At 37.7% G+C, this 18,542-nt stretch overlaps 1 protein-coding gene across 1 annotated transcript in view; it reads left to right on the top strand.

Moving 5' to 3' along the window:
- The window catches only part of Gbe1 (1,4-alpha-glucan branching enzyme 1), a 244,499-nt gene that overhangs the window by 217,053 nt on the left and 8,904 nt on the right, over positions 1-18,542 (top strand). The gene's annotated exons all lie outside the window — the stretch shown is intronic.

Genomic DNA, 18,542 nt, shown 5'->3' with positions numbered 1-18,542 from the left:
GGACTTGTGGTAACTAACTTTGCCTAGCATATTTGGGCTAAATAATTCATGATCTTTGCTTAGTCTCTGAAATTGAGATTCTGAAAATTTTTGAATGTAATATTTTGTTCTAGTAAGCAATTAATTATCACTTCATTTTTCTATATAAAAACCTTCATAGTTGCAGCTAATAAGCATCTCTCGTGTGTGTGTGTGTGTGTGTGTGTGTGTGTGTGTGTGTGTTTTAGATTTTTTTTGTTATTTGTGGTTGCTGGGATTTGAACTCAGGACCTCTGGAAGAAGAGTCAGTGCTCTTAACCACTGAGCCATCTCTTCAGCCTTGATAATCATCTCTTTACCCTACTTCTCTGTCTAGGGAGGATATAATTCAATGCCCCATCTTCTTTCAGTGTCTCTTCTAAAATTTAGGGCATGACTCACATTTTAGATCCTAGTGTCAGCGAGGCAGGAGGAGAGCAATGAGCAAGAGACGGAGCAAGGAGAATATTTCCGATGCTGTCTCCTAATTTATATTCACAGCTATCATGGCTTCTGTTTCAGTCCTTTCTGATACCTTTGCTATACTGCCCAACCCTCACTGGAGCAGAGATATATAAAACAAAAGTGTGATAGGACAGATATTTATTTATATCAATAAATGGGAGAGAAGCAAAAGTGTTCATGGGAAAACAAGACAAGGACAAGATAAAACAGCGGAGGAAAGAATGAGAGGCCTACACCCAGGGCATTAGGAAGAAGATAGTAAAATAAGGCAGGCAGCCCAGTGGTTGGAGCATAGACCATCCTTAGATAATAGGCAGTCCTACAGAGTAATTGAAGAATGGTGACTACTATAGAAGTACTAAGAGGTAAAGCTAACAGCACCATCGACATCATGCAATAGAAGATTGTTTTAAAGCCATATTAATTAGTTTAAGCATTTTTCTTGACATTTTTATGACACATTGTCGAAGGCTTCTGAACTAGGAGTTTACTTGATAAGAATGTATGTACTATGGCAAGTTGTCATGCTTGAGTCTCAATGGAGAGAGAGATTTCCAGTTCCGGTGTTAATCATGGGCTATTGCAGAATACCTTAAGTATAACTAGGACATGAACTTAGGTGCTGGAAATAGAATAACAAACGGTACATGGAGCTCATTCTGAAGCAGAATGGACTCTGCGACTGTTTGTAGGGGAATTTTAAAGTTTCATGTTTTTGAGTTTTTATCTTAAAATGATTTACATAATAAATATTTATCATATTCTTTTCCCTCCTTTAATTCACCCAGATCTTCCTACCACCTAACTTGATGTTCTCTCTCTCATCTCCTCTTTCTCTTTAAAAAACAAGACAAAACAAAACAAAATGCGCAAAGAGATAACCTATAAACAAGAAAACTAATAAGACAAAAATAATAAAAGAAACAAATAAACAAAACCTCACAAAATACTATCAAGTCCACTTTTTTTGTTGGGTAACTTCCCCTGGGCATGAGTCCTGCCCTAGACAGTGACTTCTATAACAGGTGACAATGCACTGGAGGGGACTGATTTTTCCTTTCCTAGCAGGTAACAATTGAAAATACCTCTGTAGCCAAGGGTGGGACTTTGTGTCTAGTTTACCCTCTCAATGCAGAGTGGTGGTAGTGACCTTTTGTGAACTTGTGCAGGACGTCTGTGTTCTGTTACAGCCTCTGTGAGTTTTCAGTCCTTCTTGATTAGAAGATACTATTTCCTTAGAGTTATCTACCATTTCTGGAACTCAGAATCTTCTGTGCTTTGAGAAGAGGGGTTTGATAAGACATCTCATGTAGCGCTCCATGAACATTTAGGGCTTACTGCTCCAAAGTTTCTCAGTCTCTTCATATTGTTCATTGTGCATTCCTGTACTAAGTTCCAACTACTGCAATAAGCTTTTCTGATGATTCTTGAACAATACTCAGTTGATTGGTAAAGCAATATCTCAGTATGCATCAATTCATCACCAGGTTCCTTTAGCAGCCTTAGTCCTTTTGTCTATCTAGTCTCAGGTTATTGCCTACTATAGAAGTGTCAGGTAAGAGTTTTATCTCATCCGGTGAGCTTTATAGACAATAAATTGTGGTTGTCTACTTCATAACACTTGTGCCACCATTGCACCAGTTTATTTTGCAGGCAGAATGCTGTGGTGGTCACAGAGTTGGTAGCTAGGTGATACCCATGGTTACTTTTCTCCTCCAGTAGCACACAAAGTATTCTTCAGCAACATGAACTAGTCAGTTTTACTTTTAAGAAGTAAATTTTATCTCCATCCAAACTAAGGCATCAGCCTGACTCTGATCATCTGAAGCTGTCAGATTTAGCAGCTTAGTTTTACAAATGTGGACAGGCATGAGGGGGCCAGGTGCCACACCTGTTGCGTTACCATGCTGACCGATGATGTTTGATGAATGGAGTTATAGTGTCATAGTCTCTACCAACAGCAACCACATCATACATTCTCCCATTGTACTCTCTCATTCAATGAAAGATTTTCTTCAGATGCCCCAGTGTAATATCTTATCTCTTAAGCTTTATTTAGAAAATAATTTTAACTCAAAATTCTAAATGTGACATTGACCACGAAACCATACAGTGGGTATTAGTGTTTGCCTTCTAACCTTTTGAAAGAGATGGTAAAGGAATTCTTCAGTGGGTGCTTCTCTGTATTTGTAACTTTTAGTTACCTGGGGTGCTTTTTGTCTCAGATGTTTGCTTCTGATTAAGATCATCCTTTCTAGCTCTTTCTGAACTCTAGCTGTCAGATTCAATTTACCTATTCTGGTCTAAACTCTTCTCCAAGCAGACTGATTCAAACTGTCTTCTCTCATCTTCTGACTGTGTTGCTGTGCTTAACCTCAAACTACCTCTGACAATATGTTCTAATCTTCTGGACTTTTCTAAGACGGCTTCGATTGTCTCTGTTGAACTCATGAACAAGCTCAACTCTTTTCACTGCACTCACTGCAGTGACTCCCAACTGACTGACCAGAACTCAGAGATCTGTATCACTCTGTTGCCATAATGCTGGGATTAAAAGCATGCCATCTTTGGACCTAAGCTTTTCTTTTTCTGAAACTTGCTCTATACAAGGCTGGCCTTGAACTCAGATATCTGCTTGCCTCTGTCTCTTGGAACTAAGGCATGTCTGTATTTCAGCTGGATCACACAGATGTAGACAGTCTTTGGTATGATCCCTTGTCAGAGTAGCCATGTTCCTGGATTAAAATTCCTCCACAGTTCTCCACTGCTAATCTCTTAAGATTCTGCCAAGTTCCTTAAGCACAGAGAGATTTCTTCTTGAAATTTCTTATTGTTCCAAGCTTAATGTTCTCTTTATAATCCATCACATTTTGCAAATCTCATTTGATTTTGACCTTTCCTCACTTTTACTTACTCACCTTTAAACTGTTACAACATGCTTTTAGATATAGAAAGTATGAATAAATTAAGATTCTGTTATTACATTTCTGACTTTACCAAAATGGTCTATGATAATTGGTTTTTCTACATGTAAATTGAATCTGTAAAGATTCTTCAGTGTCAAGACTGGATGTATTCATTAAGTAAAGAAACTTCAGATTCTGAATTCCTGATCCCATTTCTGGAAAAGTCACTTGAATTTATTCTGTCACTACAAAGTACCAATATGTTATAGGTAACATGTTTGAATTCTCCAGCACTGTCAATGTTTAAACTTGTATGTCTTGCATATTATGTAGCAAGGCATCAACCTGGCTCAATCTTTGGAGAATTCACTTTGGGTTCTTCCCAGGAAGCTGTAAATGGAGCTATTTGAGAGATAATGCCAGGAGAAAGCGAGGAGAAAACTTTAAGTATGCTTTTATCTATTTTTCACAATAATACAAGATTTGGAAAATTGGGAAGTAAGTCTTATTTGTATCAATAAGATTTTCAATGTGATCTTTATAGTTATTATGAAAGGATGAACACTTCTTCTATCTAGAAGAATAACAAAAACATCAGCAAAAGCCTTTGCTTATGCATGCACACTGGTTGTCACTTTTACACTTAATGTCCAGTGTTCCAGTAATTAGGGTTCCTCAACAGAGTGAGGTAAACAGGCACGTTTCACATTTCATGCTTAGAAAGGGAGGATATATTTTCCCCAGTGTGTTATATTTTTCTTGTGATTTCACTTTGTTCATCTACAAAGAGGAAAAATCAATACCCTTTGTATTTTCTGTATCCCTGTTTCATTTCTTCACCTAGAATATTATCAAGTGAGTATCAAATCAAAATTAAAACTTGTGAGCCCCAAAGGAAAACCTGTCCTTTCTAATCTGTAACTTAAATGGGGGTGGGGGGTTGCCACTTTCTAAATAATATGAGAGAAAGTTGTATATTGTGGTACATCTTCCAAGAGCCTACTGATTTTTTAAGTATTTAGCCATATGTCCCTGTGTACCTTGTGAAAGGAATTGCATTGGCTTCGTGTAGCAGACCAGTAAAGAAGCCTGTGGGGACCCGAGGCTTTTCCTCTGGCTGTGCTGGTAAAACCACACAATGTGTTTAACAATGGAGGCCATGCTTATCTAGTTGTCTCATGGTGCATATGGTGCATATATCTTTATTTTTATGTTTTCCACATGTGTTTAGATATGATAGCAATGGTGAGATTGGTGATGATTATTGATTTCCATAATATTAAAAATTACATTCATACATTTCTGGAGAAAACAAGTTGTATTAGGAAACTGAACCAATAAAGAGTCACATACTACATGCTTTCCCAGTCCTCTCCTTTCCCAACTCACGATCAACTCTAGCATTTTCTTGTTGTTTTGTTTTCTGTTTGTTTGTTTTTTTATCTTTATTTATAGTTCAGATTTTATCCCCCTCCTGGTCTACCTTCTCGCTGTTTCACATCCCATACCCCCAACCCGGTCTCCACTAGGATGTCCCCACTCCTCCACCCCTCACCCCACTAGACCTCCCCACTCCCTGGGGCCTCCAGTCTCTTGAGGGTTGGGTGCATCTTCTCTGACTGAACCCAGACCCAGCAGTGCTCTGCTGTGTATGTGTTGGGGATCGCACATCAGCTGGTGTATGCTGCCTGATTGGTGGCCCAGTGTCTGAGAGATCTCGGGGTCCAGGTTAGTTGAGACTGCTGGTCTTTCTATGGGGTCACCCTCCTCCTCAGCTTCTTCTAGCTTATCCCTAATTCAACCAAAGGGGTCAGCAGCTTTGTCCATTGGTTGGTGTAAGTATCTGCATCTGACTCTTTCAGCTGCTTGTTGGGTCTTTCAGAGGGCAGTCATGATGGGTCCCTTTTCCTGAGTACCCCATAGTCTCAATAAGAGTGTCAGGCCTTGGGGCCTCCCCTTGAGCTGGATCCCATTCTGGGCCTGTTGCCGGACCTCCTGTCCCTCAGGCTCTTCTCCATTTCCATCCCTTCATTTCTTTCAGACAGGAACAATTATGGGTCATAGTTTTTGACTGTGGGATGACAACCCCATCCCTTACTTGATGCCCTGTCTTCTTACTGGAGGTGGGTCCTACCAGTTCCCTCTTCCCACTGTAGGGCATTTCACCTAAGGTCTTGAAGTCTTGAGAGTCTCTTACCTTCCAGGTCTCTGGTACATTCTGGAGCTCACCCCCATCCCCCACCTCCTATCTTCCAAGGTTGCCTGTTTCCATTCTTTCTGTTGGCCCTCAGAAATCAGTCCTGTTCCCCCCACCTAATACCTGAGCATGTTCCCCCTTCCCCTCTATATTCTTTTCAAGGAATTCTTCCTTGTTTTCTTTGTGTTTACATAAAGTAAAAAAACATTTTTAAAAGTAAAATATAGGAATTCAGGTCATTTTCCATTACTGTTCTGTACTCTAGAGTAGAATAGATGCACCATGGTTGTATATTTCAACCCCTCTACTACATCCAAGTCTATTGTATAATAGCGCATGCCAACTTTGAACCTCAAAGATTGTTTTAAGGCATATTGCCTGCTAATGAATATCACACTGAAAGCATAACCACCAGAACAGTCACAGGGTTTTAAGTCAGTATGCTGCTAGGATGGAGGTAGTCATGATCCTGTCATAGCATCTCCCTATCCAAATGGCATTCCAACTGTTCAAGGTCAGATGCTAAAGGGAGCCATCACAGTCGTGGCTCCTGAGGTGTATGTGAGCACGAGTCAAAATTGTTACAGCTAAGAGAACAGATGAGTAAATACTTGAGTTTTACCTGAGATCTTAGAAATATTTTTATTAAACTGCTGCAATATGTACCTTTCAAAGTGTAAATTCAGAGTATGACATTTGCAACCAGTATATCCCTTTTCTAATGAGCAAATAAGGTCATTTGGATGGCTCACCGGAATGTGACTGCTAACGGCTGTGCTGCTTGATTTAGAGAAGCTGTTGAAGTGTGGTTATGTAACACTGTGATATAGAACCAGGACTTCGTGAAACAAGTAAAAGCGAAGGAGTTAATTTAGGATTAGCTACACGCTGCATTGCGTTAAGACAATACAGAATATGTAAAGAATAATTTCTAAAGAAATAGAGTTTAGATTTTTGTTTTACAGGTTATAAATGTTTGGGTAAAATGCAAAACATCCAGACAAGGATTCCTGCTGAAATGCATGACAGTGACTAGGAACATATGCACACATCTTTCCTCTTGCATAGCTGGATATCACCTTATCTTGCTTTTTATATGAGCAGGAGAGCATAAGCAAACAGAAATTTAATATTTAATGCAGTTGTTTCTCATCTTTAGTTTTAAGGAATACATGCTCACAACTTGAGTTGACCACATTCCCTTATTCAGTCTTTAGATAACAATATTACTTTTAAATTTTTCTTAGGGGTCTAAGTGTTTTTTGCTAAACACTTTTTAACAGTCCTGACACGAACTAATGCAACATTTTTAGGCTGGCTTAATATATATTCATGTGACTATAGGCAGTAATGAATAAGCATAACTTAATGGGTAAATAAATTTTTTTAAATTGTGGTTTGGTGTGATAATAGGGGAGTGAGGGGTTGCTTTGTTCTGAATATTTACTGCAGTGCTGTGATATGCTCAAGAACTGTTCTCTGATGGGTCTCTAATGCACTGAATATCACCTGGCCATAGAGATGCATACACAAGAGCTCCGTCTAGATTTCTATGCTCAACTTCATGCTTTTCTGTATGAAAGTGAGTTTAGAAATATAATATCCTTCAAAGCAGTACATATTTACTTCTTGTTATACTATCAGTGATTTAGGGAGGTGCTTGTCACTAACTAATAAAAGGGAGGCTCACAGAGGAAACAAACTACTCTTAGGAATCACCTACATACCCCACAGTACATAACCAACAGAAAATGCACTCTAATGCTTTATCTCCCCAAGGCATGTGTAACTGTTACAGCCTCCAGATGTGTGGTTTGTTAACTTTGTTATTAATAAATCTGATCTCTATGCTAGAAGAGCGTCTCAGATATGAGTGGCTAAGAGGTTCTGGTCTATATCTGCCCTGTTTGGATTAAGAAATTAGATGGTTTTCTTGTCAGTATGTTCATTACCAAATCACCTACTCATTGTCCTGGTGTGATGGTTAGAAACCGATGTTCTGAGGAAGTCCTGGGAGTAGTGAACTTATTGTATTATGTTGTATTTATTAGAATATTTGGATTCACCAGTAGTCTTCCTCACTATGGCCTGAATTCTTTATTTCCATGCCCAATTCCCCAGTTTATTAACACATAACAATTCCTCTCTCTTCCTTTACAGAACTATAACTGAATCTTGTCTGTTCTCTGCCAAGCCCCTTTTTATTCCTCTGCTATTTTTACAGTTTTGCTTCTAATCGCATGCCTTCCTCTATACCGTAGCATCATGTTGTGGACTTTCTTTCCCTTCCCCAACTTCTTTATGAAATAGCCCCTTCTACCCAAGTCTGTCCTTCTTGTTAATTCTCTTCTTTGCCATCCTTGCCCCGAAGAAATCATAGATCCTCATAGATTCAACAGTTCACACTGTGATGGGATTCCCTATTGAACAGCATGCTTTAGCCTCTGCTCCACTAGACCACATCTGTATAGATGACTGGTGATGGAGGAATGTTAAGGAATTTTGGGAAGCATGGACTGTGATTTTCAGACATAGAACTCAAACATGACCTTTGCAGCTTATTCAAATTAAATAGAACTTACCTTGGTGAAGAAGTCTCTGTGCTTATTTTAAATTAGTGTCAGACATTAAATTTCCATAACACTTCCTAGAGCTCCATTTACATTGGCCCACCCAACCCTCACATTATGTCTGTAAGGCTGGTCAGGCCCGCTGTTCTTATCCTTAATCTACATATGAGGATCAGAAAGATTCATAACTTTCTAAAGGTCAAAGTCTTGGTAAGTGAATACATGAAATTTAATGGAGTTTCTCTATTTCAGCACAGTTTTATATTTGGATAACAAATCATCTTTTTGTTGCCTTACAGAAATGCAGTTACTGTACATAGGGTGTGGCTCACTGATTAGAATGATAATATTGCGTTCTCCTTCCCTCTTTGTAAAAGTTAATGGTTCCTCTGACTAAATTCTGTTTGGGGGTTGGGGGGTTAGAAGCTGGCTGTCTTAAGTTATCCTAGTTTGCAACGTTTAGTATGACAGTTCAGCATGGAGGGGAAATGTTTCCCACTTTATTGGAGCATCACTGATAAATTAATGTTGTATTTATTTTAAGTATGCAAAATGCTATTTTAATACACAGATATATTGTAAACAGTTGCTTCAGTCAGCCGACATAGACTTGACCTGGCACAGTTACCTGCTGCATGTACATGTGCCTGTGTGAGGAGAGCGCCTCTAATGAAGACCCATAGTTGGTTTACTCTCAACTCTCTCCTTACTAAGTGGAGTCGTCATGCTGTGCCTTAGGCCTCTGGAGTTTGTTGACCAAAAGCCTTCCATTTTTCCTGTTTCCCACTTGCCCTGCAGCCCACAGCAATCCCTGTTTGTCTTTCTTAGGAATTGAGCTCTTTAGATTCTCTATGTAAATGACATCATTTAGTATTTGCTTTGCTGTGGCTGGCTCATTTCCCTTCCCATGATATCTCCTGGGTATATGTTATTGCAAAGAGTTTCTTTATGTCAAACACTCCATTACAGATAAACATCGTGGCTTTTATCCATTCCATTTTGGACACTGAAGTTGTTTCATGTTCTTAGCTATTGTGAACAGTTCTGCATGGGTTCTTGGCATCTACATATTCTTCAAACTGTTGAATTAATTTACTTTGGCTATATACCTAAAAGTGAGATTGTAAAATTGTGGCTTTCAGTCATATTTATATTTTCCACATTAGATATAAAAACTTGTAGCCACAGCACTTTGCTTCAAATCCTTGCCAATGGTTATCACTGGACTCTTTCAGTGATAGCATTTCAACGACGTGTGTGCTACTGCACCACTGTTGCTTACCATTACCCGAATTGTGATGTTGAACACATTTCGTTTCATTCTTTTCGAAAAGGACACCCAGCTTCCCCACCACAGATGACTGGGGATAAATTCTTCTCTACTGGGTACTCTTGGCCCACTGTCAATGATTGATAGATTATGTGATTTGGTCCCCAGGCTTTCTGGTCTGGCTCTTTGGATTATATATCTGTTTTTATGCCATTCACATGCTGTAATAATATCACTATAATTTTATAATGAGCTTTGAAACCGGAGAGTTTAATGGCTTCAACTTTGTTCTTTCTCAGGTTGATGTAGTCTATTCCAGATATCCTGTGGTTTCATATACGTGTTAAGATTTTTTTTATATTTATATGGATAATGTCAGAGGACAATTGATAGGGATTGCTTGGTAGCTGTTAATTGCTTTGGGGAGTGTGGACACTAACAGTGTTAGTTCTAATTCATGGAAATAGGCTATCTCTCTGATGGGAATCACTTTATTTCTTTTTATTTCTTGAGTATGTCATAACGTACTATGTAAGTACTTTTGGCTGCTGTGGTTACAGTTGAAATATGTGCATATGCTTTCTCCAAATGTCTTGGTAACCATAAAACAAAATCATAGAAAAACTCATAGAAAAGAAAAAAAAGGATAAAGAGAAACTAATTTAAGATTTTCCTCTAAGAACAATATAAGGATATCCACTGTCCCTTACCCATATGTAATTTAGTAAAAGAATTTGCTGTTAGAAAAGGCAAGTAAATGTCATCTAGAGTGGGTACCTAAGTGTATTGTGAAGTGTACTAGAGTTGAACATTATCACAAGGAATACAATTAAGTATATAAATGCCATGATATTGTAGATAGAAAATAGAACTATTGGAATCAACAAAATAGTTTTATAAATTTACATTATGAAAAATTAGACACAAGTCAGTTGCAGCTATATGTGAGAAATGTAGTCTTGAAATGTTTTAAGAAAACCATGCTATTTTAAAAAAATAGAAAATGAGAGATAGTTTGAAACAAGTTAACTAGTGTTAAACATATTTTAAAATAATTTAATAATTTTAAGAGCATAATTATTATATTCAATTTTATATTAAAGCCAAGGTTATTTCAGCTTCATAGAAGGACATCAAATAATCAAGCTCACCATTTATTATTAGAGGGCAAAGGGGTTTAGCATCCAATGTTCTGTTAAATACAGCAAAGATTCTTTATGAAGAGGTAAAATGTAATAATTCTTGTCTCAGAAGCTTTCTTTATTAGCTCTTTTTCATATTCTTCCATGAGCTGCAGAAGTTTTGGTCTCCATGTTGCCCACACTTTACTGGCTTATGCATTACTGGTTCAGAGCCTCACATAGTAAGTATATGTATAATTTAAGAGAACTAAATGACATATACTTTACTTTATGACCTAAATAGCTTTGCCCGTATACATTTTTTTCATAATGATTCTTGTCTGCTGGCTGTTCCATTTAACCTACCTTAAGAATAACACAAATAGTAACAAACTTCTGGGGTTGAAACATCATGATAATCAAGTCTAAATAAGAACCATGTGTATTAAGTAAGTATGAAAATAATGATTAAAATGTGTGTGGAAATCTTGGTTCAAAATATGCCAGAATTCTGGGTGATTTAAAATGTTGTAAACATCTGTTTGACCATCATAGCTAAAACATTGTCATTATGAATGACAAAGGAATGTATTTTTTGGAAGTAATGTAGCAGATATGTGTATTTCTCAGATATGTGTATTTTTTTACAACTTCTATATAATAAAATTATGGTTGTTTTTAAGGTAGCATTACTGTATCAAATGTACCAAACCCATGGAAATGTTTTATAAAACTCACAAGTGTGTGTTTGTTTAAACTTATGTAGTTAAACCGTCTTACTTTTAAAATATACACACTTGGTAATTAAGAACTTTGACTCCACAAATTAGAGTGATGGTCGCTACGTGTGGGCTATATGCCCATAAGTTCTCGGTAATCACTAGGGTGATGATTGACATCTACACACTCCTGCTCCAGCACACGTATTACACCTAGATATTTCTTCACCATAGTTTATTAGCTCAACCCCGGTTCAATCAATCAGCTTTCTAGTATGCTGAGTAAGAGTAAATAGTGATATTCTGGAAAGTTACTAATGGAAATGTGATGGTGTGAATAGGTTGACTCATTGAAAGTGTCAGGGGATGGCGTCTTATTGGAGAAGGTGGAGCCTCGTTAGAGGAATTGCGTCACTGTGGGCGTGGGCTTTGAGTCTCCGATGCTCAGGCTCCACCCAGCGTGGAACGAGAATCTCCTTCTGGTTCACTTTGGATCATGATGTAGGACTCCCAGCTCCTTCTCTCGCACACGTCTGCCTGCAGGTTGACATTCTTTCTGCCATGATAATAATGGACTGAACCTCTGAAACTGTAAGCCAGCCCTGATGAAATGTTTTCTTTTATAAGAGTTGCCTTGATCATGGTGTCTCTTTAGAGCAATGAAACATGAAGACAAAAGATTAATGTATTTCTGCTCTACTTCACACAATAAAAATATTATATGCCATAGATGCAATAATGAATTTTAGCATTTTTAAGAATTTTGATGATTATACACTTCAAAGGAGAATGATAGAAATATACAGTCAGCATGTATATTCTGACTCTGCCTAGTCAAAAAATGTGATTTTTGTCTAGTCTTTTTGAAATTCTGTGCTTAAGTTTAATTACTTACTAAGAAAGCTAACCAAGGAAGCTGGTGAAGCTCTTTACACCTGTCACGTTTTTAATAAACTTAACATTTATCCCCATCAACTAAGAATAATGTAAAATCTCTTATTTCCAAGATTCATACAAGTCAGTTATTCTGTTGAGAATTAACAGTTTCACATTAACATGTACTTGTTTTACTATGGTGAGTTACCTCAAAAGGATATCTATTAAAAAAATCTATTAAAAGGTTACAGAATACTTTTAAACATTTAAGCCTTACAGATAATGAAATAAAACTTGCCAAGCACTTGAGTAGATAGCTTCTTTATACAAATACAAAATTTGAATCCAGTACCATGAACGAAGAAAAGCCAGGCTGTTGTTTTGTAGCAAAAGCAGTGGGGAGTTTTACAAGCATTAACTGAGAATGGGAATCCAGGGAGGAATGGTAAGAAGGCAAGGGAAAGATGGGCTCATAAATATTACCTCCATCCTCAACAACCAGGAAAGAAATACGGCAACGTCTCACAGAGACTGAGTCAAATGATGAGAAAGATAACAAATCCATAGTATTTTAAAGTTTATATTATCTTTAAAAATCGGTACAGTTTCAATAGAAAATCCTTAAAATAAATCAAAGCAAGAAAGTGTAGGGCCATGTTTAGTTTGGGATATGAGTGGCTGGAATAGGCTTTTCTAAAATGATTCACTGTCTTCAGAAAGTTGAAGACCATTGTCCAACTTGAAAAATTGAAAGTTTTAAATATCTAATGTTCAAAAATCTGTGTGTGCTGGTTGATAAAACTTGACTGTAGAAGTTTGTATACGAGAAGAGAAACCTTAGACTCATTCTAGTTAGAGAGGAAGAATTCGAAGAGAATCGCACCCCCATGAGGAAAGAGTTGGCTCAATTGATGATGAGTGTAAGGTAAAGTACAAGTAAGTAGGTTACACTGACAGTTTCCCTCTTCGAGAGAACAGTATGCCTTGCCCAGTGTGTAATAGCCTTAGCGACCACAGGGAGCTACTTCAGCAGCTTCCCTGTGCTAAGCACTTGGGTAGATTGCTCCAGGTTAATCCCTGCAAAACATGTCTCATTTCCTACCTAATTTGCAAAAGAGAACCAGAAGCTCATGCCAGTACGTAAAGCTCAGAAGCAGGAAGTGATGGCAGAACTGATTTCAGAGTAGGTTGTTGGATAGAAAGCCCACAGAGTGCTTGCAAAGACGGCCTCCTGTCTTTGGCTGTCTGGATGGCTGTGGTGATAACACCTTAGTGCTTGTAATTGTCTGGTTTTGTTTTTTCGTTTTTCTTTTTTTTTTTTTTTCAGAAACTTTGAAGCGCCAAAGCATCTTTTCTATTTATGTACATATGTATTCAACTTTGTTGCAGACTTTTTCAATGTAAGGTTAGAGTAAGTTTGCTGCGGGGAAGTTCATAAGCAGGAAGCCTATTCACATCTGATTAGCTCACTGGAGCAAGAAGTGCATGTAGAAGCCAGAGGTTCCTGCAGGAATTTTATCAGCCCATTTCCCTGTCTCATCATTTTGTAAGGTCTCTCATTAAACCTGGAACTTGACCTTTAGGCCAGGTGCCATCAGGGAGTCCCTGGGTGGGTCACTGAGATGCCCCACAACACTAGAATTATGGATGAATGCTGCCACACCCAGGTTGATTAGTAGATACAAGGGATACGATCTCATATCTTTTGCTGTCCTAGAAAGCTTTCCCACTGAGCCACTCTTAACGTGGGGTCAAAATCAAAATTAGTTTTTAGTTCAGAGGCACAATATATTTGGTATTTTAAGAATTTCTGTACATGGTACAAACTGGGCTTGATAATATGGTTTCTGATTTGAAGGCAAGAATAACTTATGTTTCTTTTTCATTTCTAAATAATTGGTATTGCTCATTAGGTAGCTGGATCTATAAGTATGCAGATAATGATGGTATCACAGGGCATATTTCCAGAGGGAACATGGACTAGAAATGTGGGCGCTTGTGGTTGCTGCTGTTGTTGCATTTCTCCTTTCTCGAGCTATTGAAAAGCGGTGGCCTTATTAAAAGTTACATAATCTTCCAGGACAGTGAAACGCTGGAAAATAGACTATTGAGAAACATTCTGTAGAGTATTTAGAATATTTTCCCTGTTTTTATACAGAGTTGTATAGCCCTACGTATTTTGTATTGTCTTTCAATCTGCTATTTACTGATGTGCGTCCTTAAGCATACTTGAGAATAAACTAAGATTCTGCATGAAAATGCATTTCACAAAGTATACTCATCCGTTAATTAACACAGAAGATAATGACATTTGAGCAAGACGTCCTTTGATCTTGTTTTATTGATATTCATACCTCACAGTATCTAGAAATGTCTAAGACATCGATCTTACAGGGATTGGAGTTTATTTTTGTTGATGAAGCAAGCACATCCCAGCTTAGACTAGGACTGTGCTTCAGTTTGGCACATATTAGCTCTGGCTGTCAGTTGTCATTTAAACTTTGGATAAAGATGCCATTCTCAAGCGTGATTGTCTGTGTGGCTCATGCACGAGGCTCTTTCTCTTGCTAGGACTCCGTAATTAGTTGGTGCTAATAAGACTAAGAAAGTATCCCCCAAAGGAAAGTTGCACTTTACATGTATTATCTTTTAAAATATTGAGCATAGTTAGAGGTAAATTTCCAATTTAGTTTTCACATTCTTCTTCTACAAGCATTTTGGAAATGATATGCTATAGCCTCTCGGTCTTTTGGCTAAGATAAAGTGTAGAAATTGTAGGCTGCTGGGGGATTTTTTTCATCGAAGCCCAAGAGAGAGAATAGTAAATGCTTACTTTATAGAAGGAAATGAGATCATACCTGTTAATTGTCATCAGAGGTCTCAAAAGTAAAATATCAGAACACTGTTGCAAGAGTTAAATATTTTAAAAGAAAGATAGAAATGCCTAAATGCATCATGCCCTACACAGACACATGTGTGACACATACCAATAACACATCACAAACCTTTACTCTCTCTCTGTTTAATAAAAGACCAAACACATCAAGTAAAGTTGTCCTTTCTACAACATTTTTAATACAGTGTATACAGATTTTATTTCATATAAATTGTAATGTAACTTATTATAAAATGAAGACCTTATATACCTATCACCTAAGATTTTATGGGTTGTGCATGTCAACAGAAAGTTCAGCTTGACAAATGTAAAGCAGGAGAGTGTATTTGAACATTATGGGGAACCCTGGGTGGTTATCTTCAGACTACTGAGATCCTGAAACCTTCCTTGCCTCCCAACAACTGTTTATACTCTACCAGACATTTCGTTACTCAGGGTTACTTCAATTAGAGTGGATCTTAGAGTCTTGACACTGTTTTTCTCTCTTGGGTATAGAGTCTCTTTCTTGACATCATTCAGTTCACTTGAGTTAATTATAATGGTCATCAAATGAGTGTGTTCATTAATGAATTAGATATGAGACAAATGATTTCAAATGAATGCCCTATTATATGTTTTCACATGTTATTACATCTTCATTTGGGATGTCTTACAAGGAATAGCACAGTAATGTGTTTCTCTTTACTACAGATATATAAAATTTTTGTCTTAAATAGATGAGATTTCTTACATTCGAAGATATATGCTAAGTTACTGGCTATGCCATCTTTATGGTCATTAAATCATTGACAGACCCCTCCCCCCTTTCTGTCACTCAATTGGAAATCACAGGGGCTGTACCTTACAAATAAATTTCCTCAGCCCTATCAATGGGAGTGAAGTGAGTTTGGCACTGAATGATATAAATGATAGCTCTTCTTACATCAAAATGCTCACACTTGGAACAGACACTTTATCAAGTGCCTGAGCAAACACAGCAGCTTTTGAAGTGTTTGAAGAGCCATTCAATTTGAGAGTCTTCATGCCTTCACTGTTCCTTAATCTTATTAGTGTAGGCCTCTTTCAGAATAGGCTCTTCCTTGGTTTAAATTTAAGGACATAGATTATAAAATAATGCTTAAAACTTCTTATCTACTTCAACCTGTTGATAGATATATCAAATACTTAGGAAGCTCTTGAATTTAAAATGAGAAGTCATAATATTTTAAAATGCTATCCAAATTGGTAGGAACCTATTTCATCTCCCTTTTTCATAGAAAGGAGAAATCTCTATTTAAAATTCTATTATTCTCTTCTTATTGCATTTTCTAAAATTAAGCAAGGGGGGAAAATGGTTCACAAGTGACGGGTTAAGAGAATGAGATTGGATCTAACCTAACTCAGTAAACTGTTCCCAATGTTGAAAGCATCCGTCTTTTACATTCAAGTGTACTAACTTCGAGGGCCACCACTTAGGACTTTTTTAATGTCCTCATACTGTATTTACTCCGGCTCATTTGTGCCTGGACTCAACTTTAGCATTGAGCAAGAAACGGCGTTCGTCACTATTTGGCTTGGATCTCCCGTGAATTGGAATGGGAGCATCGAGCCATCTTTGACCCTGCTTGACACCCAACCCTACCACTCACCAGTTTGTCCTCCTCCACTTTCTTCTCACAAATTGTGCACCAGCCTTTTTATCCTTGGCCGCTGTTAACCTCCTTATTATTTCCCCAGACTTTTTTTTGGGGGGGAGGGGTGACCTTTATACTTGAGTTCTGACTTCTAGGTTGAATTCCTTGATAGTCAAACCATGTTTGGCTTAAAATGCTCATCAGACGTAATCATCAAATTACATATTAACGCCTTGCCCTGCTTTCCTTCTCCTTTATGTACAGACTGGCAGCCCTCCCTTTTCCCTTCTCCCCCAGTCTCTCTCATTGCATGTCTCTGGTCTCTAGTCACAGATGTTCACATGCATGGTTAGTCTCCCCACAACCGGGTGTGAATGGTGTAAAACTAAGAGTATTTAGTGATTGGTATCTCTTTCTTGCTGTCTTGTAGATTTTATAAAAACAGCTACGAATGAGATAGTAAAAATAATTTACTCCCTGTTTTTCTAAGGTAAACGCTTACTGTCAGCAGTTTAACATCTGAGAGAGGATCAGTTTAAATGGTTTATGTAGGACGTCTTGGAAGGGACTTCTTCTGGTGTGGGGTGGTAGTTGTGGACAGTTGGAGACTGAGGATATGCCCTGATGAATTAGGTTTACATTCGTGCAATTTGAAAGCACATTAAGAAGGTAGTTTAAAATAAGTTAAAATTATCTTGAGTTGTATATATTTTTTAAAAAAATACTTTTTATATGTTTTGAGAGAGATTTTAAGAGAGATTAAGGGACTTCCTGAACGTGAGAATATTTAAAGTAAGTAAATGAAGTCACCTGCTCTAATAAGCTCCTCTTAAGGTCTTTGGCCAAGTTTCCAGCTAAGCCTGGTACAGGGACCGTTTCTGGATGATTGAATAACGTGCCATAGCAAATAACAACTAGAAAATGACTTCCCTGTCTTTATCCTTAGTATTTCAGGTTGTAGAAACTTCTGAATTTAAGCACTGTAGTTCCTTAAGGAAGCTAAATTGTTCCCCAGGTGACAGAGACCAAGCTGGGGAGTTCCCAAAGTGGATACAGATGTCTTTCCTTAAAAATTGTAGAAGAGAAAAAATTTAAAAGGCAAGTTGATATCTAGAAACGTCTCCATCTTTTTTTTTTACAAGCTGTTCCACTATGGCTCAAATTGCACAGATATAAAGTGGACTATACCAGTTTTATTATGCTCATTCCTTTCGGTTTCCAAGAGAAAAAATATGCCTGTTCTTACTGTATCCCTCATTATGAAAATATAAAAGCAAAGGTGTACTGTTGAATTTTTCAGTGGATTAGCATTACAGCAACCAAAAACAAAAATTCTGTGCTCAGACAGTGACTGATGCATATGGATCCTCTGTCGATTAAAATAATGCATCTGTCCACACAGAGAAACCCTTGTAGTGTGGCTACCATTTTGGAGCCATAGTGGAAAAGTTTGTAAGAAAATCACAGAAGTTTCACGAGATGAGAGCTATCGATGGTGAAGATATGCTTGCCTTCTATAGCCTTTACCAAAATTCCTCTTGCTAACCAGTCATTTGTTAGTAATTTAATTCAATAGTTATGAAAAACATATTCTGGGGCATTCTTCTCAAAATTGTGACTTTAGACATGAAGCAACTTCTTTGGTGTACTAGAATGGAGAACAGGAGACTTTATTTTGGTCATCCCTTGATGCTTCCCTGATTTACTGTGCCGACAGTCAGTCATGTTCATCAATGATATTTCCCCATAAAACTTCCTAGTAGGCTTAAGTCATTTCATCTGCATAGACTTCAGAGTGCGCTGGTACATTCTAGCCTGGAAAACATCACTTGAATCCTCACCACCCTACCTCTTTGAGCATACTAGCACCCTGAGGGTCAGCATCAGGGGG

This window comes from Rattus rattus, chromosome 4 (genome assembly GCF_011064425.1).
Source record: "Rattus rattus isolate New Zealand chromosome 4, Rrattus_CSIRO_v1, whole genome shotgun sequence".
Lineage (NCBI taxonomy): Eukaryota > Metazoa > Chordata > Mammalia > Rodentia > Muridae > Rattus > Rattus rattus.
Note: the sequence above shows the minus strand (reverse complement) of the source record. Positions and strands in the feature narration are given on the sequence as shown.